Source organism: Cynocephalus volans, chromosome 12 (assembly GCF_027409185.1).
Source record: "Cynocephalus volans isolate mCynVol1 chromosome 12, mCynVol1.pri, whole genome shotgun sequence".
Taxonomy (NCBI): Eukaryota; Metazoa; Chordata; class Mammalia; order Dermoptera; family Cynocephalidae; genus Cynocephalus; species Cynocephalus volans.
Window position 1 is genome coordinate 106,312,343 of NC_084471.1, and position 24,586 is coordinate 106,336,928.

The following is a 24,586-nucleotide window of genomic DNA, read 5'->3' on the forward strand; positions in this document are numbered from 1 at the left end:
TTTTATTTTATTTTATTTTTTTAAAAGACGACCGGTAAGGGGATCTTAACCCTTGACTTGGTGTTGTCAGCACCATGCTCACCCAGTGAGCTAACCGGCCATCCCTATATGGGATCCGAACCCGTGGCCCTGGTGTTATCAGCACCGCACTCTCCCGAGTGAGCCACAGGCCGGCCCAGAAACATGATTTTATACATAACCATTTGACTATCCAAACTCATGCTCCATCAAGAGACTGCAAAAGATGACCTTAAAACATGAGTGTTTACACAAAAACAGAAAAGGCAACTAAGGTAAGGAAAGGCAATACTTAGGAATACATAGACAAGTGCCTATCCTTTCCAATTCCTCATAGAAAGAAACACATATAGGTGAGAGGTTAAAAACACCTTTAATGCTTCAAAACACTTTCCATGTACATTTTCTCATTTAATCTATATATAATAATTATGTGAGAAACAGGCATGTACAAGGGTACTTCAAAAAGTTCATGGAAAAAGAGAATTAAAAGATAATATGCGTCTTTCCATGAACTTTTTAAAGACCTCTTTTCGTATTATCCATATTTTAAAGAAAGACCGCCCAAGATACCACAATGGTAGAGCCAGAACAGAAATACGGTTTTCTGGGGTTTTTTTTGTGCACTCTTTTCTTCTATGCATAAACACACCATTAAAGGGAATTTGAATAAAGAAAATAAATTTACATTTTCAGTAACTGTATGTATTAATACAATGTTAGAAGATTTATTTTTATCATTTAATCCTCTGGCAGTGAAACAATTCTAGAGGTACGTGTATATATACACAATGGATTATTCAGCCTCAATAAGGAATGAAACTCTGATACATGCTACAACATGGACGAACCTTAAGGACATTATGCTAAAAGAAATAAGCCAATCACAAGAAGACAAATACAGTCAACCCTCCATATCCCCAGGTTAAACTAACTGGGGTTCGAAAATATTTAGTGGGGTTGGCTGGCCAGTTAGCATAGTTGGTTAGAGCCCAGTATTAAAACACCACAGTCAAGGTCCAGATCTCCATACCAGCCAGCTGCCAAAAAAGAGAAAATATTCAGAAATTGTGTTTGTACTGAAGTATACAGACTTTTTTTTCTTGTCATTACTCCCTAAACAATACAATGTGATAACAATTTACATACCATTTAGGTATTATAAGTAATCTAGAGAGGATTTAAAGTATATGGGAGGATGTGCTTAGGTCACATGCAAATACTACACCATTTTACACAAGAAACTTGAGCATACACAGATTTTGATATGCATGGGAGAGTCCTAGAACAAATCCAGAAATATTATTGTATGATTCCACTTATATGAGGTATCCAGAGTAGCCAAATTCATAGAGAGAGAAAGTAGAATAGCAGTTACCAGAGGTTGGGGGCTGGGGAAAATGGGGAGTTGTGGTTTAATAATAAGTACAGTTTCAGTTTTTCAAGATGAAAAAAGTCCTAGAAATGGATGATGGTGATGGTTGCACAACACTATGAATGTACTTAATACCACTGAACTGTACACCTAAATATAGTTAAGATGTTAAATTTTATGTGCATTTTACCACAATAGAAAGAAAATTGGAAGAGAAAAAAAAAGTCATAAGTTAACTGCAAAATTTTACACATTTCCAACAGTCAGAAAAATGTTATATTTTACTTAAATTACCTGCAGCTTAGTTACTAAAATTCTCAAATCGGCTGTAATATACAAAACCTATTAAAATTTAAAAAGAAAAAAAAAGGTTCTCTGCATTTCAAATAAAAATTCTAATGATTTCACACTTAATAGAAAAAAGCTGCATGAAAGTATCTCTGAAACACAGCACAAAAATTTCCTGATACAATGCACAGTACAGCTCAAAGTTCCTCACATTTAACATGATATACGTTGGATCTTCTCTCCAAATTTCCTTTCCATATTGCCTTGAAAAAGGATTTAGAATATTCATTTACTCAAGCCCCAAGGATTCATAGATATGGCTAACTAAATCACACGTCAAAGGAATAAGCTAACAACTGAGAACTACAAAGCACCAGGAAAAAATTCCAAGGTTGCTATTTGGACAAACCTGCATGAATTTTCAAGATGCAGTTTTCTGATAAGGAATCAAAAACTCAAATGCTGCCCAAAATGGTAGAGCACAACTGTTAAAAGTAGTCTGATCTTGCATAGCAGTTCCATGTTCTATTTGAGACCTTATTTCTAAATTTATAAGAACATGAAGCCAAGAGCTAGTCTCAGAGGAAAAAAGAAATGGAATGTAAGGAGCTGAATAGAGTAAAAACATTTTTTTGGGGGGGGGAGATAGTTTTGAATTTTTTTTATCACAATTTGGTGATACACTGCCACTTTGGGGGGGAAAAAAAGGCAGTAAAATTAACCAGGCATATAAATGTTTAAATAGATTTTGTTTTGCCAACTCATCAATTCACAAATTGGTACACATTTCATGAGACTCTTGTAGACTCCTCCAGATATTACTTGGAGAACTAAAATGACAGATGAAGGGCCAGCCCGTGGCTCACTCGGGAGAGTGTGGTGCTGATAACACCAAGGTCGCGGGTTTGGATCCCTATATAGAGATGGCCGGTTCACTCACTGGGTGAGCGTGGTGCTGACAACACCAAGTCAAGGGTTAATATCCCCTTACCAGTCATCTTTTAAAAAAATAAATAAATAAAAAATAAAAAAATAAAAAAAATAAAATGACAGATGAAAAGTACAGAGGTCAATGAAATTAGACTATAAACTCCATGAAGACAGAACCCAACACCTGCTTTATTCTCTGCTGTTAACCCCAGTGGGCAACATAGAACCTGATCTATAATAAACTGAGAAGTTAAGGGGCAGGAATAATTAATTTTGAGTCTGCTATACCGAATCATAAAGAAATATCAAAAAACTATAGCCATTTCAATATTACCAGACAAATGTGTATCACTATAAGATCTAAAAGTAGCTATCCAAAATTTGTAACATTTTTTCAGTTTCTCTTAAAACAAACAAAAAAATCAAGACTATGTTACTTTTCCTCATCATCATACAACTGATCCTGAAATAATCAGCTTTGTTACCAGTTAAAGTTAAGAGGAAAAAACAAACACAAAACCATTTCACTAAGAAGAAAAAGATATAAGCAGATGGGTTCCATGCAGACCAGCCGCTAAGGGAGTAGAGCTGGCTAGCTCTATGGCTTTTGTCCTCCAAGCCAATTTTGAGAGGAAAAAAACACTGGAAAAGAAAACATTAAAAATAACATCATGGCATTAGTTACCATGAAGCCAGAAAGTCAGTTCTTTTCTGCAAACCTAACACGTACACAGATACATATGGCACATGAATCTAAAATACATTATGTACAGATATTTTCAGAGGTTCTCTATAATTTCTTAGCAATCCTTAATATGACAAGCAGGAAAATTGCAAGTAACGAAAGACAATTTCCCCAACATCTGTACCTAATCTCCCTACTGAATCTCTCTTGAAACAACTGCACTTCAGCACAACTAACATTTAAAAATAACACTTTTCTCACTGTTCCTATCACAACCTCCTCCCTAAGATTTTAAAATAACATAACTATTACAATTTCTAAAGGCTCTTTTCTCACATATTTATGGCGTAATCCCATTTGCAGAATACTTTGCAAACTAACCTACCATAAAATAGTCTACAAATCCACATCGCTAAAGTGACCCCAAAACAGTTGTCAGCAAGCAACACACAATAAAACTCACCATGTCACTTTATGTTTGGTTTTCTCTCTTCACATGTCGTTCATGGGTATATAAGTCCTTCCTCCACCCATTTTCACTCGGTTTATGACTGTATGCCCCCTCCCCAGAAGATGATAAAAAGCTACTCCTGCTTCCCAAAGTGTGACACAACTCACTGTGCTCTGTCCCCTTCCTCCATCCCCTACCAATGTTCATGGTCATCTGTCTTTCAGCTCACAGAGTGGAGGGCTTTGAGAAATGAATCTAATGACTTACCCCAGCAGCAAATCTCAGGTAGATACAATTAGGGAAAGGAAGAATTGGGAGATATCTTAAAAGATGTTTCTCCATGTGCCCCAACAAATTAATGCCTGAGGCTTGATTTGTGTTCAATGGTAAGAGAAAATAAGAATGTCCACTTTACTGTGTTTCTTCACCATATGGCTGAGAAAGGGTAGAAGACATAAGATTTTGCTGGTAATTTCCCTCTAGAGAGAAAAAGGGACAGAATGAGATGGGAAAAGAAAAAAGGAGATAATTTCTTGTGGTCACTCTCCTCTCTACTCTCGGAGATACTATCGACTTGAGTATATTCAATAGGGACTCTTAAGAAACACGGGAAAAACAAAAAAGCTATGCAGTAGAAACTAAGTGGAATTTTATCTGGTAGCCAATGGGCTAAAGGTTAGATACCCAGCCCCTTCCCCCCTGCGGAGGGAAAGGCAGGAAGAGAAAAGTGGCTCTTGACTGAGTGGAGGATTTTATGTGACTGACTGTTGCTGTTCCCCTTCTTGGCTCTTTCTCAGAATCAAAGACTGCCCCCCTCCCTGACAAGCAGACTCCAGCACCTGGTAGGGGTGAGAGAAGACAAGAGAGAAAAAAAGGGAGACAGAGAAAGATGAAAAACATCAACAGCCATGTTGCCAAACAACTAAATCAATGACTCGAAAGAAGGAAATTAATAGCACTAACCAAGACAGAAAGGAATAAACATAAGATCGATTACCCCAAAACAAAATAGGTCTCCTCCACCTTGAAACACTAAGTAACACAAGGCCATTAGGAAAAAAAAAAATTATGACTTTTTAAAATTAGAGGTTTATACTAAAATTTAGGAGAAATATTTTGAATCTCCATGACTGGAATTTCAGTGTTTTATTCCAAATGAATACTTTAAAAGTATTTTGACAATTAATTGTTTTAAAAAAAAAACAACAGAAGAAATGACCTTCAAGCAACCCAATATTGTGAAAGAAAGAAGTGAGATTTAAATAACTGAAATTTTAATGGTTATAGTAAACAATTAAGAACTTCCATAAATATAATATATCAAGCCCTCCCCAAAATAAAAATCTTCCATACTAAGCTGCCCATATATTTCCCATACAGTTTTAGAATTTAACCCAACTCCACAAACATGTGGGAACAACATATGTAATTAGTGAGAAAATAACAGCACACTGAAAGAATTTACATCGAAGTTGGTAGAATAACCTCACGTACAGAGTAGAATCAACGCCCCATCTCTACTCGCAAGCACAATTAGGACACCAGTCTGCGGTAAGAGATAAGGATACATTCGTAAGGCTGGAGTTATTACTCCCTGGCTCGGCTTTTTTTGGGCGAGGGCTAAGCTTTCACATCATGGTCAACGTGCTTACAAATAAAACCAAACAAGCCTTCTTACTCAGAGGGCTGTCAAAGGAAAGAGGGGAACGACACTGAAACGCAGACGTGAGGAGGAAAACGTGGAAGTGAAGCAGGACCTGCGGGACGAGCACCCCACTCCCGTGCTCCGCCGGTCACAGCGCGGGCCCGTCCGGAGGCAGCCGGGCAGTGGAGACGCCCACGCTCGGGGCCAGCTTAGCAACCGCAGGTTGGACTCCAGCGCATCCCCGGGTTACCACACCCCTCACCCAAGGGGAAACCATACTTCTTTCACGCCCGAGGTCGCCGCCTCCCTCCGAGACAGTTCTCCCAGTGTCGCGCACGCGGCTCTGTCGCCCCCTCCCCGCACACACGCCACGACGACCTGCTTCTGCCTTGCTCCCCGCCGACCCCGGCACCCAAGCGACCACCGGCCTCCACAAGCCCCGGGCCCCGGGCGCGCACGGCCCCGCTCCCTCCCCGGCCTGCGCCCGCTCGTCGGGGTGTCCGTTCCGCCCAAGTCGCCCACTCCGGAGGGCGGGCCCCCGCCTCACTGCCCCACACGGGGAGGGACGCGACTGTGCCCTCACCTGGCCCGGGCGGCGCCTCCCTCGTCGTCGGCCGCCGGAGCCCGGCTGGGGCCTCTGAGGAAGCGCGGGCAGCCGGGCCGGCTGGAAGTCGGAGGAGAGGCGGGGGAGGGGTCGGGATGCCGGGAGCCGCCTCCTTTCTCCTCCGCCGCCCGCGGCTCCCGCGGCCAGCCGGACGTCCTCTCGCACTCGCCCACTCTCTCGCGGCCTGCGGTCGTTCTGCCTTCCCCTCCCTCCCACTCCCACACGCGCTCACTCCCACACACTCGCACCCGGCCGCTCCCCGCTCCCTCACTCGCCTGCCGCGCGCGCGACCCGCTCACACACTGCGCGCGCGACGCCGGCTCACCGTCCCGCGCTCCCTCAGGCCGAAGCGCCGCGCGCCGCCAGCGCGCCCGCGTGCAGGGGACCGGCGCGCGCCCGGCCCCGCCCTCCCGACGCGGCGGCGCGGCAGCCCAGCGGGCGGGGGGCGGCAGCCGGCGGAGCGAGGGGCCGGGCCGGCCGCCGAACCAGCCGAGCGGGCCTGACACCGGCGTCGAGAACCGCCCCCTCAAGCTCTTCGTCCGCACTCGCAGCCATCGCCGGCCGATGCGGCCGTGGAGAGGCGGTGGAGCGCGCGCGCTCCGAGGACGCGCTTTCCCACCCGCCCCCAAACCGTCCTCACTGAGAAAGGGGAACGGGGGGCGGGAGGGGGCGAGGTTTGTTCCCAACTCGAATCGGCGAGATTGGTCCTGCCGTGGTCCGCCCTCCCGGGCTCACGTTCCCTCCTCGGGCCCTGCTCGTCTGCACCGAATCCTGACGAGCCCACCGAGCCTCTCGGGCGCACGTCCTGTCTGCGTAGCAGCCGCCAGCCCAGCCTTCCCGACGGCCGCCGCCTGGGGTCCGCTCTTCCTGGTCTCTCCCTCTGGGAGGCCAAGATTTGGGGACAGAGATCATTAATATCGAGGAGGCCCTTATCCGCGTACGGAGGGCAGACCGTGCCTCTGTATATCGAGAGGCAAGTCTGAAACGTCCTAAACTCTGTGGCTTCAGCGGATTTAGGGTTTGGGCGGCGTAGACGTAGCCGGCCCTGCGCCGGGAAGCCGGTGTCAACCTTGGGCGACTTACTGACAAAACTTCCTTCGAGCGAGCGTTCGTGATGAAACGGTAAACAGTATATTCCTGGGCTGCTGCGAGGGTGAAGTGAGATAATGTATTTAAGAGCATTTTGTCAACTCTAAAACTCTATGTAAAGATAAAGTAAAATTATAGTCCGAAGGAAGCGAAGAATATGAGTATGTTCAACTACATTACTTTTTCTAGATCGTGAATCAAACCAAAGGCAGCGGACGACCTTCCTGGTTTACATTTCGAAATAACTTTAGTCACCAGATATTTCCAGATGTGACACAGAGTAATGTCCTAACCAGTTCGTTTTCTTGCCGGTTACATGCCCTTCTCAGTCACCTCAGCCAACAACTTCTTTTCAGCGCTTCTTTCACAATCTGCTGTCAGTATGACTTCATCATCTGCCTGCCTTTTTTTCTTTTTCTTTCTTTCTTTCTTTTTTTTTTTTTTTTTTTTTTTTCTGATTTCCTTCAGGGCACTCAGAGTCCTTTAAGAGATGCCTCATGACCTAGGGTGATAACTCCTGGAGCCAGACTGCCTGGATTGGTTTCTAGTTCCACTGCCTATGTGATCTCCTGAAGTAACTTAAACTTCTCTCTGTGTTATTAATGTGCTCAACTGTAAAAGTGAGGCTAAAAGGTTACCTACTTCACTGAGTTGTCATAAGAAGTAAATGAGTTAGTAAGTATATGATACTTAATGCCTGACACGTACCAAGTGCTGTTTTAAGTATTTACTGTATATATGTTTTACTACCGAGAGTTACCTAGGATAGTGAACTACTTTCACAACGAACACACTTAGGGGAGCAAATGTACTGCCTGACATACTACCTTCAGAAGAAAGGGTATCTAAGGTCTACAGGACTAAATTGTTGCTATTTACTTCCACTGATATTCAGCCTCCAGGGATATAAAGTATATTTAACCCAAAGACCAAGAAGAAACGAGTTCTGTGATCAAGAGACGCTTGATCACAGAGATATTTAACACTATGAAAATCTGCAAAAGGTACATAGGGAAATTGACACAGAAAAAGCTGCACAGAGGATCAGTAATTCTTAGCCTATTTCTTTAATCCCACTGTTAAGGAACCCAGTTCATGGTAACTGTGTACCCCCCAGAAAAAGTGGATTGTACTCATGAAATCATGGATAGCGAGTTTTAGACCATTAACTCACTTGCCAATTGCCCTTAAAAAAAATCATTCATTGTCCTGCTATTACGTGCCATACACATCCTAAATATTCCTAATGTATAAAACAACATTGCTTTTGACTTAAGCTAATAGGGGAACAGAACAAAACAAAACTCAGGACTGTATTTTTTAAAAAAGCCAATGATATGCCTTATTTTAAGCACATTATCATGATATTGGTAAGAAAATATTCATGAGAATAATGATCAAATTCATACTTCGTATGAGGGAGCAGAAATTATTTTCGCAATTTCCTTTCTTAAAATTTTTTTATTGTAATATAGTTGATTGTATATATCTGTGGGGTACAGAGTTGAATATCTGTTCTCATGTGCAATATGCAGTGCTCAAATCAAAATAATTGTTATATTAAACAATATAAACTGTCATCGCTATTCGTGGCCTTTTGCCAATTCCTCCCTCCCTCCCACTTCCCACTTCTAGTAACCTCAGTTCTCCTTTGGAAAGTTCAATGTATTATTGTGATTGTTGTATCTTTCTTTATTTTACTTACATGTTTATTATTTTAGCTCCCGCTTATGAGTGAGAACATACGGTATTTCTCTTTCTGTGCCGGCCTTTATTTTCACCATTTCCATACTAAGAAATAAAGGTCCAGAAAGGGAGTACATAGTTTCAGTCATAATGTTTGCACTTTCATGATTGATATATTTAGGCAGGTACAAGGGTACTTCAAAATGCTTGCGGAAAATAGAATTAAAATATAATACAAGGGGCTGGCCAGTAAGCTCAGTTGGTTAGAGTTCTGCCTTATAACACCTAGGTCAAGGGTTTCATTCCCTGTACCCGCCAGCCCTCCCCCACATAAAAACCAATAAAATAATACGAATCATTCCATGAACTTTTCTGTTGTTTTTTGTTTTTCTTTTTATTTTTCTTTTCCGTGAAATTTTTGAAGTACCCTTGTATGGATTTATATCTCCTTTGGGTAGCAACAAACACTGAAAAGTATTTTAAGGCTGGCTGGTTAGCTCAGTGGTTAGAAAGCAGCCTTACAACACCAAGGTCACAGGTTGGGATTCCTATACAGGCCAGATGCAAAAAAAAAAAGAAAAAGTATTTTTTTAGTACCTTATCTTGGCTAATCATGCAGCACTCATTTTTAACCAGCAAATTAATATTCCTCAGAAGGCTCTGGGGTCAGTTGAATTCCCTGGGAAGACATACTATAATATGTAACCCAGCATCTTGACAGTCAAATAAATCTGATTTGAAATCCCAGCTTTATTTACCAGCGGCATGGGATTGTTGCTTAAATTGCATAAACCTCAGTTTTCTCATCAGCAAAATGGAGATCATATTAGCACTACTTATTAAATTATAATATTTAATGAGATAACTCGAATATAATGCACAACGTAGTAAGTACTCAGTAAATATTGACTATTATTTGAGACTAATTGATACCAAAATAGTCAAATAGCAAAGAGAAAATAGTGAGGGTACTACTAAAGAGTTCATGGAAGGATTCATATTATCTTTTAATTCTGTTTTTCCATGAACTCTTTGAAGTACCCTGGTACAAGGTTTAGATATGCGTGATAATAATACAAATAGTTATACATATTTACTGCATATCCCTATGAGTGTGAGACCAACTCTATGGGTGAGAAATGTCTTTGAGATAAAATTCGTTTCTTGCCTAAACCAACACTTCCAGATTTTTGCCCTTATTCCTAGATACATTAGAATTAGCTGGAGAGTTCATAATGTCTGGGATTGGGTTGCAGGCCCCCAATATTTTTTTAGAACTCTCTGGGGGATTCCAATGTATAGCCAAAGTAAAGACCACCATTTAGACAACAGAGGTGTTAGAATTAACGATACTATTTGACCTTCTTGAAATGCACATTTAACCTAGCCATTTCAGTTAGTCACTCTGATTAGCTGGTTAGAATATGATAGTTAAATTTGCAGCACAAAATATCTTTTAAAGTTCTTGGTGAGGGCCAGCCCATGGCTCACTTGGGAGACTGTGGTGCTGATAACACCAAGGCCACGGGTTCGGATCCCTATATAGTGTTGGCCAGTTAGCTCACTTCAGAGAGTGTGGTGCTGACAACACCAAGTCAAGGGTTAAGATCCCCTTACTGGTCATCTTTAAAAAAAAAAAATAGGGCCGAGCCTGTGGCGCACTTGGTAGAGTGCTGCGCTGGGAGCGCGGCGACGCTCCCGCCGCGGGTTCGGATCCCATATAGGAATGGCCAGTGCGCTCACTGGCTGAGTGCTGGTCACGAAAAAGACAAAAAAAATAAATAAATAAATAAAAATAAAGTTCTTGGTGAGACAACATGAAGATACCAGGAGAAAGGTACATAAAAGCAAGGCTTTAATGAAAACAAAATTTCTCCTAACAAAGCAGCCCAAATCCAACCAACCCCATTTCTCTGATTCTACTTGTGTGCATAGGTGTATATCCACATCAGCCAGAAAAGCATAACTTACACAAGGAGCAACAATAAGCTGTTTCCAGATTGCAGGTAAGGCAAAAATCTTTAAGTGCCCCATGGACATCATCTGCTACAAATCTTTTCCTCCTGGGTTTAAAGACAAGGAAAGCAGTTGGGATTTGATCCCACCAGGGGCTGGCTGATTAGCTCAGTTGGTTAAAGCATGGGGCTTATAACACCACAGTTTAGGGTTTGATCTCCATACTGGCCAGACGTCCCTCACCACCACCCCAAAAAAAGCAAAAAAGAAACTAAAGTACAGTAGTAAAGAGAATTGCAGAAATTTAATCTTTGAATCCAGAATGGTTCTCAGCATCTAAAGGAGCATTCCTTAATTCTGTTTACATGTCAAAAAAGTAAAGGAAAAGAAAACAGTGTTCCAATTACTGCACAATTCATGTGGCTAGAGAAAAGGTGGTAGGTGTCTTATAGCAGAACCTTCACTAGCAAATAAGGAACAGTAGCGGCAGCTGCAGTAAATCTAGCTCTCCCCACTGCTTCCTCTCCTGGAGCCAGCCGGCTAGAACCAGCCTGACAACAACAGTCTTCGCAGTTAGAATAGCTAAACACTGATCTAGCCTTTCTCCACCCACATCCCTCCTCCTTTTCCTCCACTCCATTTCTGCACAATAAACTGACCACCTCTCTAAGTATGCTAAGAAAATGCCAATGCCAGACACAAAGGGAGATGGGGTGGAGAAAGACCATACACTGGCTGAATCAGAGAAGAGAAGGGAAGTCTTAGAAAGGGGTGATGTGGGTTTTTCCCCTCCTTTTTTTGATTATATCTGGTCATCAGTAAGATTTCTTTTTTTCTACCACATAGCAATCACCTGGGATGCTTGCTTAAAATGCAGATTCCTTGGCCCCCACCTCTGACCTGAATCAGCCTGGATAGCTGCATTTCATGAGCCACTCAAATCTAAAATCAGCCATGATTCTGCATGTCTTTTAAAGAACAGAAATTTATTTTTTCACAATTTTGGAGGCTATAAGTCTGAGATAAAAGTGTTGGCAGGGTTGCTTTCTTCTGAGCCCTCTCATCCTTGGCTTGTACATAGCTGTCTTCTCCCTGTGTCTTCACATGATCTTCCTTTTGTGTCATCTGCATTTTTAATAAGCATACCAAGTGATTCTCAGACATGTGAAAGTTTGAGAATAGTGTCTTAAAGAGACTGAAATAACCACTTGTAAAATACTCTTTATTTAAAGCACTCAACATTTATAAATTCATTGTAGCCTCAAGCAACCTTGTAAAGTTGAGCAAATACTGTTAGTCCCCTCTGACAGAAGAGAAAATTGAGGCAAAGAGATTAAATCATTTTGGCTATTTCCTGATCTTCTGATTCCCTGTCTATGGAAGTATCTTAAAAGTCTTTTAATCTGGGAAGAATGGAAGAAGAATGGATCAAGTAAATGTGGAAAGGCAATGTGTTCTCCTCTAGAGAGAGCACCAAGAAGTAAAGGAAAAAAGGAGATGAAACCCCTCACTTGGTGCAAGAAAACATGACTGAATTGGTCCATGGAATCCAACCACAGAAATGAAAATATTGGGCCGAGCCTGTGGCGCACTCGAGAGAGTGCGGCGCTGGGAGCGCAGCAACGCTCCCGCCGCGGGTTCGGATCCTATATAGGACTGGCCGGTGCACTCACTGGCTGAGTGCCGGTCATGAAAAAGACAAAAAAAAAAAAAAAAAGAAATGAAAATATTCAAACCACTTAAGTGCTGTGTGGAATCTGTCACACATCGATGTCAGCAGCAGCACCCTGAATGGTTAATAAACATTTAATTGAATTGAATGAATTAAGAGTAAATGAATGAGTGAATAAATAATTAATTTGGGGAGCATTCTAATTGCCTGGAACCACCATAATTGTCTTGGTCTGCTTTGCTGTCATTTACACAATGAAAAAATTAGACTAGGGAGCCCTGTTCATTAGTATAAGTTCATGTAGTTATCCTAGGTGCAAAGAAACAGCAGTTTATAATTATTTTGTCCAAGAAAGCAAAAAAGAAAAGAGCAACAAAAATTTTTACCTTTTTTTTTTTTTGGTGGCTGGCCAGTGTGGGGATCTGAATCTTTGACCTTGGTGTTATCAGCACCAAGCTCTAACCAAATGAGCTAACCCGCCAGCCTTTTAATCCTTTAAAAGGACAATATATATATATATATATATATAAAGTTTTTCTTTTTGTCCAAATTCTTAACTGTCCTACCTCTTCATTTGTTTTTAAATCATTTCTAGTCTCTTGATTTTCAAACCCACATTGCTCATTGAGCTATTTTTTTTTTTAATCCTCTTTGCTTTTCTCATTTAACCTGTCTTCCATCAACTCCTAAATCTCCAATATACCTCTTCCCTTAATTTTTTTTCTCTTTCAGCACTTTTTAGTTTTGGCTTCATCCTAACACAATGAAACAGTGGAAAGAAAGAAAGAAAAAGAAAAAAAAGAAAATCAACGGAGAGTGACACTGGAATTATTAGGATAATCTCTAATACACAAGTTCCCATCTTTTTGCTTATGCCTCAGAACTTTTCTGGACAACTGGGGCAGACGAGTTAGACACTGGCTTGCTTCGTAAGTAAATGGTGAATGTATTCTTATGACTGAGAAAAATACTATAGAAATATTTGTAACACATAGTTATACCTCTGTCCCCAGTCTCAGTGTTCTAAGAGCTTTTATATATATCAAGCCATTTAATTCTACTAACAACCCATGGTTTGAATATCATCTTTACAAATGAGCAAACTGAGCCACAGAGAAGTTAAATAACTTGTCCAAAGTCACACTAGCTAGCAAGTGGCAGAGCCAAGATTTGAATCCAGCTGACAAAGTACATGCTCTTTTGTTTCAACATTTCTTATAATCCCTCCAAAGAGTATGAAATTAATTATCTGCTTTTTTTCCTCACTTCTTAGTAAGTAAAGTTTTATTTAGATAGCAATGCCTACTGTTTTGGCTTATGTCTCCAACGCCATTTACAAACATTTGAAATATAATGGTACATAAATATTCAAAAAGAATATATATTCATATATACTTCAAAAAGTCCATGAAAGGATTTCTATTATCTTTTAACTTTACTTTTCTGTGAACTTTTTTTTTTTTTGGAAGCTGGCCAATTCAGGGATCCGAACCCATGACCTTAGTGTTATAAGGCTACACTCTAACCAACTGAGCTAATCAGCCAGCCCATGAACTTTTTGAAACACTCTCATATATTAGAACTTGCCACAAAGGATCTAAGGACCCATTAACCAAGCATCACATATAAAGATTCAACAAAAAATTAATTATACATATATGATTCTTCAAATGTGTGTAGACTCTGGGCTGGCTGATTAGCTCAGTTGATTAGAGTGTGGTGCTGAGAATACCAAGGTCCAGGGTTTGGTCCCTGCACTAGCCAGTTGCCAAAAAAAAAAAAAAAAATGTATAGATTCTCATATTAGTCCGTTTTTGTGTTGCTATAACAGAATACCTGAGACTGGGTAGTTTATAAAGAACAGGAATTTATTTGACTCATGATTTTGGGACAGCTGCTTGTGGTGTGGGCCCCAGGCTGCTTCTACTCATGACAGAAAACAGGCAGGGCAGTCAGTGCATGCAAGGAGATCACATGGTGAGAGGAAGCAAGAGACAGAGGGGGATATGCCAGGCTTCTTTTAACAACCTGCTCTCTCAGGAACTAACAGTGAGAATTTACTAACATACACAGCACCCTAGGGATGGCATTAATCTGTTCTTGAGGGTTCCACTCCCATGAACCAAACACCTCCCAACACTGCCACATTAGGAATCAGACTTCAATGTGAGCTTTGGGTTGTAGGGGCAACATATCCAAATTATTATCAATTCCGTTTTGATAAGTAACATACAAATCCATTCAAGACATAAATGGAGCTGCTGAAGTCATGGAAGTTGTTTTTTTTGGGTGGGGGGGTAGAGGGAGGCTGTTGGCCAGTATAGGGAACCAAACCCTTGACCTTGGTGTTACACGGCTGCACTCTAACCAGCTGAGCTAACCGGCCAGCCACAGAAGCTTTGGGTCATCATGCTTTTTACTCAAACTTTAGATATAAAAAATAAAACTACTATCTTGTGGGAGACTGTAAAATGTTGTGTGTGTGTGTGTGTGTGTGTGTGTGTGTGTGTGTGTGTGTGTGTGTTTGGGCGGGGGGAGATCTGAACCTTTGACCTTGGTGTTATAACACCAACTGTAAAATGTCTTGGCATACAGAAAAGGACCCACTGACATGTTGGGACAAAAAGGGTTTAGCAGAAAACCCAGAGTTTAGTGGAGAAACCAGGGTTTAGTGCCTAACAGGGCAAAAGTAGGTCAGTGTCCCTGACAGTCACAGCTGGTACAGAGTGATGTCACTGGAGAAATGGGGGTGGGGGAGGTGGAATTTAAGGTGGAGAAGTAGATAGACTCTTTGAGGAGGAGAGCTGTGGGGGCAAAAGAGGGGAAATTTACAGAGGCAGGTTTTAAGTAGGCCTTTTATAGGTTGATTGCAGAAACAGCTGAAGCACCACTTCTTCCTCCCTCCCCACCTCCAAGCCTGCTTTCTCCCAGACCTCATTCTCCACTCCACATCACCATTAGACCTCCTGTGCTGGAAACACAGACACCAGAGAAAGAAGTGGGGAGAAAGACAAACCTGAGAAAGAATGATTGATAAAGGAGAGAAGGACGAGGAAAAAAGTGAAAGAGACCAAAAATCAAATCCAGGGAAACAGAATGAAGAGGAAGAAATAGAGAAAGGCAGATGAAAAGAGAGTTAAAAAAAAAAAAAGAAAAGGAGGAAAAGGTGAATGAAACAAGAGAACAAACGACAGATTAATGAATGGAGTACGAGTAGTCATGGAAATATAACAATTTCTAATTATTTAGGTTTATAAAATGAAGTGAGCAAAATGCTGGAAAAGAAAGACATCATAACTGTTGTCATGTGAAATAAAAAATATGTAATTAGTGTCTTGGCAACAAAGCAAAACTGGGGCCGGCCAGTGGCTCACTCGGGAGAGTGCGGTGCTGATAACACCAAGGCCCCAGGTTCGGATCCCATATACAGATGGCTGGTTCGCTCACTGGCTGAGTGTGGTGCTGACAACACCAAGTCAAGGGTTAAGATCCCCTTACCGGTCATCTTTAAAAAAAAAACACAAAGCAAAACTGGAATACTCCCAACTAGCACTTCTCTCCCCAGCCCACACCCAAGTTAAACACATTATTTTAATCATCAAAAAAAAAAAAAAATCTCTAATCCTGTTCAATTAATCCCTGGATCAAAGCTGAATGTCTTCCATTATGTCCAATAGCTCTCCTATTAACAACTAAGAATTTTTTATCATGTAAGAACTGGTAAAGCTCATTTCTAGATAATTGCTAAGTTTTTAAATATCCCCTAGTATAACCGAAATATACCTGTAATATTCATGTTTCAAGACAAATGATGTTCAGAAAGAAACAAGGGCAACTAAGAACTATTTCACCGAGGTACCAGGATATAGGCATCATACCAGGGGTATATAATGCCTATATCTGGAAGAATATGTTGTTTGCTTTCCCTCCCCCTCTGACATTTCTTCTCTTTCTAAGGAAGGAATTTTTCTTATTTATATTCTGTTTTTTCATTCCCCCTTTCTCTAGATCTTGTTTCTTTTCTCTTGTTGCAACAGCTTCTTTGTTTCCATCTCATGTTGCCCTCATATTTCGTTCTAAATTCTGACTTTGTTGTGTCTTGGTTTAATCTGCCAGATTTCCACTAAACTTTCAGAGCTGGAATCAGAACAGTGCATTTGGCAAAAAGTCAGTCACACATACCACACAACCACAAACAAACACTCTGACTGCAAAATCTTTTCAACAATTCATTCCGGTTTCTTGCAGTCAGCAGTTCACACAGGCCGATGATCTGAAATAAGCAGCACATACATTCGCATACATTTTGCATTCGCATGGCCTCTGTAGTCAGCTCACAAAGACAATGTCTGCAGAAAGGTCTTGCAGGCAGCATACACAGGCATTATATTCTCCACCCCTTTCGTAAGCTCTTCCTGACTGGCTCTTTCTTCCAGACACCTCCTCCCCTCATGCTGCCTGGCAATGACTCCACTCTTTTTCCTGCCGTTCTCCAAGTCCTAACTGCAGTGCCATCTATCACTCTCTCAACAGATCCTCAGGCAAAGCAATTGTTTCTTGAAGCTCCCTTTTTCCCTGACTAGGAACTTGCTCTAGCAAAAGGACTGTCAGAACAGAATCTCCTTCTAGAGCACAATCCTGTAGGCTGGTCCTCTGTACCCTCACTTGTTTCTACAGATTTTAATTTTGATGGAAGTCTTGGGAAGAAAGCAGGGCAGAAGTAAAAAAAAAAAAAAGAGAGAAGGAGAAAGAACACAGAAAGAAAGGAAGGAAGGAAGAGAGGAGAGACAGGGCCCTGGTAGAAATTTTATTTTGTCCAAGACAACATGGACAAAAGCAAAAAACAAAAAACTGAAAAAGAAAAGGAGAGCTGAGAAGGAGAGAGGAAATAGAGCAAGAGGTGTGAAAGTAAAAGGAGAAACAAAGAAAAGACATAAAAGTATGAAAGATTAGTTGTAACATTTCTCTTGAGCTTTTAATTTCTGAGGGGACCCCAGAAGGACAGAAGATTCATAGAAAAGGCTGATAGGAGAACCAGTGATAAGGAGGTAAATCCTGATGAGATTATGTTTGGAAATTTCCTAGAAAGACAAAATAGATCATCATAAATATCTGTCATGAGAGATTTAAACTACTAATTTGAAGTGAGGCTTGGAGAAAAAGTACATATGAATTTTAGCTAAAAGATGATTTGTACCAAATATTATAGTATTTGAAACATACTAAAAATTATCTGTTATTCATTTGAAATTCACATTTAACTGATTATCCTGTCTTTTTTGGTAATCATACCCTCAGGAGATTTCTTATACATGCTCAAATTTGAGAAATACTGCTATAAAGTAAGAATGTTTGCATTTACTAAGAACACCTGAGTCAGAATCACCCAAAGATGGTTGCAAGGTACAGATTCTTGACCCCACCACAGACACACCAAATCGAAATCCCTAGAAGGACCTCGAGGTTCTTCATTTTGATATACATTGGATGATTTTGATGCACTAAAGTTTGATAACCACTAATTTCTCCACAATTCCTCCATGGAGCCCTCCTTCAATCTGCATAGGGTTGAAAACTGCACTTATGTACATCTATATAGCATCGGTCACACTATATAGCATTAACTTTTTAAAAGTCAATGAGAAATGAAAATGAAAATACAACTTATCAAAATTTGTGGGATGCAGCAAAAGTAGTGCTTAGAGGGAAATTTACAGTATTGAATGCATATATTAGAGAAGATGAAACACCTAAAATCAATAATATAGGCTTCCACCTTAGGAAACTAGAAAAGAAAGAGCAAATTAAATCTCTAACATTCGCAGAAAAAAAGAAATAAAATCTAGAGCAGAACTTTATAAAACTGAAAACAGAAAATAGAGAAAAATCAACAAAACCAAAAGCTGGTCCTTTGAAAAGTTCAATAAAATCAGGCCGGCCCAAGGCCGTGGGTTCGGATCCCATATAGGGATGGCCGGTTAGCTCACTGGGTGAGCGTGGTGCTGACAACACTAAGTAAAGGGTTAAGATCCCCTTACCAGTCATCTTTAAAAAAAAAAAAAATGATAAGCCTCTAGCCAGGCTAATTAATAAAAAAATAGAGAAGGCACAGATTACTAATATCAGAAATGAAAGAGCAGCATTACTACAGATTTCATGGACAATAAGAATATCTGTTATGGATCCAGCAATCCCAGTATTGGGTATATATTCCAAGAAAAGGAAATCAGTATGTCGAAGAGATACCTGCAATCTCATGTTTACTGCGGCACTACTCACAATAGTCAAGATATAGAATCAACCTAAGGGTCCATTCAACAGATGAATGGATAAAGAAAATGCGCATATATACACAATAAAATATTATTCAGTCTTTAAAAAAAAAAAAATCCTGTCATTATCAGCAACATGGATGAGCTTGGAGGACATTATGTTAAGTGATATAATCCAGACACAGAAAGAGAAATACCGCATGTCCTCACTCGTATGTGGAAGCTAAGAAAGCTAATCTCATAGAGGTAGAGAGTAGAATAGTGGTTACTACAGGTTGGGAAGGGGAGGAGAGATAGTGAGAGGTTGGTTAACAGATACAAAATCACACCTAAATAGTGAAATTAAGTTCTAGACATCTATAGCACTGTAGGGTGACTATAGTTAACAACAATTTATTGTATATTTTCAAATAGCTAGAAAAGAACATTTTAAATGTCCCCAGCACAAGGAAATGATAAATGTTTGGGTGGATATGCTAATTACCTGATTTTATCATTACACATTGTATGCATGCATTGTTTCACACAGTATCCCATAAATATGTACAATTATTATGTCAATTAAAAATAATAATAAAAACAAACAAAAAAGGCAGGACCTGTCTTCAGCCTCTTACCATGCCACTTTCCAAATGCTTCTTCCCCAAGATTTTACCTACTGTGCTGGCACCTCATGTTCAAGTTTTTGTTCAGATAACAGTATCATCTATGCAAAAAATCCAAAAGAATTGACCAAGAAACCCCCCTGAAATTAATAAGCAATTATAGCAAGGTTGCAGGATATAACAAAAGTTAATTGCTTTCCTATATATCAGCAATTAACAAATAGAATTTGGAATTAAAAACATCATACCGTTTACATTAGCACCCCCCAAAATGAAATACTTGGGTATAAATCTAACAAAATATGTACAAGATCTATATGAGGAAAACTACAAAACTCTGATGAAAGATACCTGAAAAGAACCAAATAAAGAAATATTCCATGTTCACAGATTAGGAAGATTCAATATTGTTAAGATGTCAATTCTTCCCCACTTAATCTATAGATTCAACACAATCTCAATCAAAATTTCAGGAAGTTGTGAATATCAACAAATGGATTCACAAGTTTATAGGGAGAGGCAAGACTAGAATAGAAAACCAAATGTCATAGCAGAATAAAGTCATAAGACTGGCACTACTCAACTTCAAGCCTTACTGTAAAGCTACGGTAACCAAGACAGTGTAGTACTGGAGAAAGAACAGATAAATGGTTTAAATGGAACAGAATAAAGAGCCCAGAAATAGACCCACATAAATACCGTCTATTCATTTATTTATCTATCTATCTATCTATTTATTTATTTATTTATTGGCACCTGGCCAGTATAGAGATCGAACACCGGACATTAGTGTTCTCAGCACCATGCTCTAACCAACTGAGCTAATCAACCAAGTGATTTCTTTTCCCAATTTTGTTGAGGTATGATTTACAAATAAAATTGTATACATTTAAGGTGTACAACGTAATGATTTAATATACAAATATATTGTGAAATGATCACTACAGTCAAGTTAGTTACCACCTCACACAGTTTCTTTTCTGTGTGTGTGTCTGTGTGTCTGTGTGGTGAGAACATTTAAGATCTACTCTGGTCAGCTGACCTTTGACAAAGCTGCAAAGGCAATACAAGCAGGAAAAGATAGTCTTTTCAACAAATTGTGCTAGAACAACTGGACATTTATGTGCAAAAAAAAAAAAAATTAATCTAGACACAGACCTTACACCCTTCACAAACATTTACTCAGAATCATAGACTTAAATGTAAAATGCAAAACTATAAAATTCTTAGAAGATAACACAGGAGAAATCTAGATGCCCTTGGGTGTGGTGGTACTTTTTAGATACAACACCAAAGGCACAATTCATTAAAGAAATAATTGATAAATCCAATTCATAACTTCATTAAAATTAAAAAAAACTACTTTGCAAAAGACAATGTTAATAGATCTGCAACAAAACCAGAGCCACTTTAGACAAGCCCAAGTACAAAATGGCACCGCCCACCTCCTCCCCTCTCTCCCCCTTCCCTTTACGAGAAACCTCCTGACTTAAACAGAAATCCCTTTTGCTTCCTCAAGGACGCAGTTCTCCACCCCGATCCATATTAGCATAATGACCCTCCTTGATGGTATCAGCCAGCCCTTGGCACACTGTACAAGCTCTACCACCCCACACCTGGTGCTGTCCCCTTTCCAGGGCAGCCCTGGGCTCCTTGCTACTTTGAGCACAGCCCAGCAGATTTTCTTCCTTTAATAAAGCTTGAACAGTACCCAGCATCTCTGCTCACTTTCTTTCAACTGTCAAGAGAATGAAAAAACAAGCCCCAGACTGGGAGGAAATATTTGCAAAAGACCAAACCTGGAAAAGGCCTGTTATCCAAAAATATGAGGGTACTTCACAAAGTTCACGGAAAGATTTGTATTATTTTTTAATTCTGTTTTTCCATGAATTTTGTGAAGTATCCTTGTATACAAACAACTCTTAAAATTCAACAATAAGAAAGTGACCAACTAGATTTTTAAAAAGGGCAAAAGACTAGAACAAACATCTCATATCAAATATATACAGATGGCAAGTAAGCATATGAAAAGTTTCTCAATATCACATGTCATTGGGAAAACTCAAACTTAAACAGCATGAGATACCACTTGGCCAAAATCTGGAACACTGACAACATCAAATGCTGGTGAGGGTGGGGAGCAAGGAAACTCTCCTTCATTACTGATGGGATGTAAAATCGTACAGCCACTTTGGAAGACAGTTTGGTGGTTTCTTACAAAACTACGCTAACGTTTATAACAGCTTTAGATGTCCTTCAGTAGGTGAATGGATAAATAAACTGTGGTATATTCAGACAATGAAATATTATTCAGCAATTAAAAAAAAAGCTATCAGCCCTCCAAAAGACACAGAGGAACTTTAAACACATATTATTAAGTGAAATAAGCCCATCCGAAAAGCCTACATGTTGTATGATTTCAACTATTTGACATTCTGAAAAAAGGCAAAACTATGGAGACAGTAAAAAAAAATCAGTGGCTGCCAGGGGCAGGGAGGGAGAGATGAACAGCTGGAACAGGAACAGAGAGAATTATTTAGAGCAGTGAAACTACTGCACGTGATATTATAATAGTGGATACATGTTATTCTACATTTGTCCAAACTCATACAGTGAACACAACCAAAAGTAAACTCTAATGTAAACTATGCATTTTGGATGATAATGACGTGTCAGTGCAGTTTCATCAGTTCTAACAAACATACCACTCTGGGTCATTGGTGTTGATAGTGAGAGAGGATGTGTATGTGAAGGCAGGCAGTACATGCAAACTGTACCTGCCTCTCAATTTTGCTGTGAACATAAATCGCCCTAAAAATCATCTATTGAGCTGGCCGGTTAGCTCACTTGGTTGGAGCATGGTGCTGATAACACCAAGGTCAAGGATTTGGATCCTCTTACTGACCAGATGCCCACCTGCCTCCCCCCCAAAAAATCAATTCTATTTAGAAGGAAAAAAAATCAATAAGTTTAAGATGTGGCATGCTTCTCCAACCATCCTAGAATTATCTGGGGCAGAGCAGGTGCTGGTGGTGAAAGACTTTTCAACATGTCACCATTCAGAAGATTCTCAGTTTCTGAGTCCCAATCTTACTCATTCCCTAAAGCCATTTCTCCACCACCTTAAGCAGCCAGTATTACTGATGAAAATGATTTTAAATTATTTGTTTCTTTATACACGAGGGAAATAAAGTGTGTGTGAATCATTTGTTTCTCTTTGCCACTAAATTCTTTTTGTTTGTTTTGTTTTGTTTTGTTTTTCAAGGTTAGTCAAGTGAAGCAGTGGGAATGGAGAAAGAACAAAGAAATGTGTAACTGGTTGTGGTCAATTAGTTGTAAACACCATTGCACTTGGACCACCCCACTAAATTCTTGACTCCTTGTATGCAGGAACTGTGACTGATTCACCTTTGTCAAAAACCTGTACTTAGGGGCCGGCCCGTGGCTCACTCGGGAGAGTGCGGTGCTGGTAACGCCAAGGCCGCGGGTTTGGATCCCATATAGGGATGGCCGGTTGGCTCACTGGCTGAGCGTGGTGCTGACAACACCAAGACAAGGGTTAAGATCCCCTTACCGGTCATCTTTTAAAAACAAAAAAAAAAAAAAAAAAAAACCTGTACTTAATGAAGAGTCTGGCATTGAGAAGGAAACCAGACTACAAACGAAGTACATACAGTTCTTAGTCATTAGGAGTCTTCCATCCTGTCAGGCATACTCAATATTCTTGCTACGTGAACTATATCAGCATCTCATTTGGAATAGTAAATTAGCTGGAGGGAAAAGCAACAAAACTGCAAGACTGGTCTGGATAAGTTATTTGTTGCCCTCTCGTGTCCAGTTTTAGGAAATACAGCCTCTCCCCTCCACACTCAAGAATTCTAACTTTCCTTTAACTTTGAGTGTTTTTTTTAACATTCTAAGAAACACACCCTTTCTCTACACTCTCACACAAAACACTTTTGACACCAGAAGTGTGGGTTTTTCCCACACTGACCAATTCTCTGACACCAACTGGGTACCCTACAGTTCTACTCAGTACCGACAGCAATCTGGAATTAACATCAGATCCCACAAGTTAAAGGCTCTGCCCCACAATACTCTTCCCACTTCAGATGCCATTTGAAAGTCCAGGCCCCCAGTACTTCTGACTGACCAGTTATAAATTAGGGGTGCCTATGACCCTCCCCCTTTGGGTTCCATGATTTGCTATAACAGCTCACAGAACTCAGGAAAACACATTACTTACCAGTCTATCATAAAGGATATTACAGAAGATAGATGAGCAGTGAGATGAAGAGATATATGGGGCAAGGTCCGAGAGGGCCCTGAGCACAGTTGCTACTGTTCCTGTGAAGTCGGGTTGCTCCACTCTCCTGGCAAGTAGATGCAGTTCACCTACCTGGAAACCTACCAGGTCTTATTGTTCAAGAGTTTTACAGAGATTTATCTCCAGCCCCCTCCCCACTTCCCGGAGGCTGGTGGGTGGGGCTGAAATTTCCAATCCTCTAATCACTTGATCTTCTTGGTATACAGCTCCAACCTGAGGCTATCTAGGGACTCCACCCTAAGTCATCTCATTAGCATAAACTCAGGTGTGATTATTATGCAAGAGCAGGGGCTTCTTATGAATTACAAAAGACACTCCTATCACTCAAGAAATTCCACGGATTTTAGGAGCCAGGAACCAGAGACAAAGACTAAACGTATTTCTCATTATACCTTATTTATTCAGTATATCTTTTTTGTATGTGTGTGCACGGCTGGCCAGTAGGGGGATCCGAACCCTTGACCTTGGTGTTACCAACACCAGCTCTACCAAGTGAATTAACTGGACAGCCCAATTCAGTATATCTTTTTGATGCATGGTATATGTGAGCCCTTGCACTTGGTTTGGGTCATACAATGGTGATCAAAGCATCTGTCCACAATGAGTCCACATTGTAGCAGAGACATTCAGGAAAATAATCCAAGGAGATTTTACCCAAACTGAGTTATAAACGATAAGTAGAAATTAGTCAGATGAACATAATGATTTCAAAGTGGGAAATTAAGGGTTGTGGTGGAGGTGTTCCAGATAGAATATAGCATACACAATGGCTTAGAAGCAGGAGAGAGCCTGGAACTTTCAATGAGCTGCAAGTAATTCAGTGTGGCTGCAAAGCAAGGGACAAAAGTTTTGGAGTGGGTAAGTTGGAACACTGATGGTGCAAGATAAAAATATTATGAATAGCCATGTGTGTGGTGCTAAGGAGTTTCATCCAGATGCTAAGGATAATGAGAGGTCTTTATGATCTTTAAACCAGGGAGTGA

At 40.4% G+C, this 24,586-nt stretch overlaps 2 protein-coding genes across 10 annotated transcripts in view; one reads left to right on the forward strand and one right to left on the reverse strand.

Moving 5' to 3' along the window:
* Positions 1–7,170, reverse strand: part of RIMKLB (ribosomal modification protein rimK like family member B) — a 74,349-nt gene extending 67,179 nt beyond the window's left edge. For 3 of the 9 annotated variants that reach the window (XR_010025012.1, XR_010025013.1, XM_063115591.1), the window contains exon 1: positions 5,976–6,291. The gene's annotated coding sequence lies outside the window, so the exon portion shown is untranslated. Of the gene's footprint in view, positions 1–5,975; positions 6,295–6,321; positions 6,406–7,079 lie in introns of those variants that run through there. The other 6 variants (XM_063115582.1, XM_063115581.1, XM_063115584.1 and 3 more) reach the window with 4 other exon arrangements.
* MFAP5 (microfibril associated protein 5) overlaps positions 6,421–24,586 on the forward strand; it is a 39,200-nt gene continuing 21,034 nt past the window's right edge. The window contains 4 exon segments of the mRNA XM_063115592.1: positions 6,421–7,118; positions 7,554–7,760; positions 10,707–10,777; positions 13,132–13,339. The gene's annotated coding sequence lies outside the window, so the exon portion shown is untranslated.